The following is a 929-nucleotide window of genomic DNA, read 5'->3' on the forward strand; positions in this document are numbered from 1 at the left end:
CAGCATATAGAGAATCACCAGTTTAAAAGAGACTAATTCCTGCCTGGCAGCTGGGCTGGGCCATGGGGGCTTTCGGAGTTCCCCAGGTGCCCAGTTGTATGAGAGACTCCTGGCACCAGGGTGCTCAGGGACTTGGTCTGTAGCTCCTGCTGCAATGAAATTGTCTTCACCCCTCGACTCTCACAGTCTTCACTTAAAAATGCTTTGGGAGGCTGGTGGCAGGGAGATCTGACTTTTTGGGCAGTGTGTGTGTTGCAGTCAGCATTTGGTCACAACTGTGTGGCTGAATCCATGTGTGTGGCTGTGCTGGAGCTGGCTGTGGTTCCTGGCTGTGCTGTGGTCCTGGCCCAAGCCTTGCCCAGGAGAGAGCAAGCTGGGAAGTGCCAGAGTTCTGTGGGAGCAGTGGTAATGATTAAAATGCCCAGGTGACACAGGCCATCGTGTTTACCGTACTTTATTTGCTCGTGCTGTGAGAAATAGCTTTTCCTCAAGCACATGAACATGCAAAAACATATTCATGTCTCCAATATGCCTTGAGCTGCAGAGCCTGAAGTTGCTGCATTTAATGAAGCATTACAGCAAGTAAATGCCAATACCAGCAAGAAAAAAGCTGCCTTTTAAAAGATCTGAGTATTTTCCATTTATTGATAGATTGGTAGCAGGGAAGAACGAAGTCGATTAATCTCTGAATGAAAACTTGATGTCAATTAAATGTCTCAAAGAGTTCAAGACTTGTCAAAGGTTATATTTGAACAGTTTGTCTCGCTGCTCCCACGGAGCTGTTAATCAGTTTGACCACATAATACTGAGTAGCCTTCTAACGGAAATCATCGTAGGGAAGCGTGAAGCGCCACCCGGGATGAGAGCGGCGAGCGAAGGCTCCGGAGCTTCGCGGCGACCGACCCGGGGCGGGATATGGAGGTGCCTCC

The sequence above is a fragment of the Corvus brachyrhynchos genome, unplaced genomic scaffold, assembly GCF_000691975.1.
Source record: "Corvus brachyrhynchos isolate BGI_N302 unplaced genomic scaffold, ASM69197v1 scaffold258, whole genome shotgun sequence".
NCBI classification, from domain to species: Eukaryota; Metazoa; Chordata; class Aves; order Passeriformes; family Corvidae; genus Corvus; species Corvus brachyrhynchos.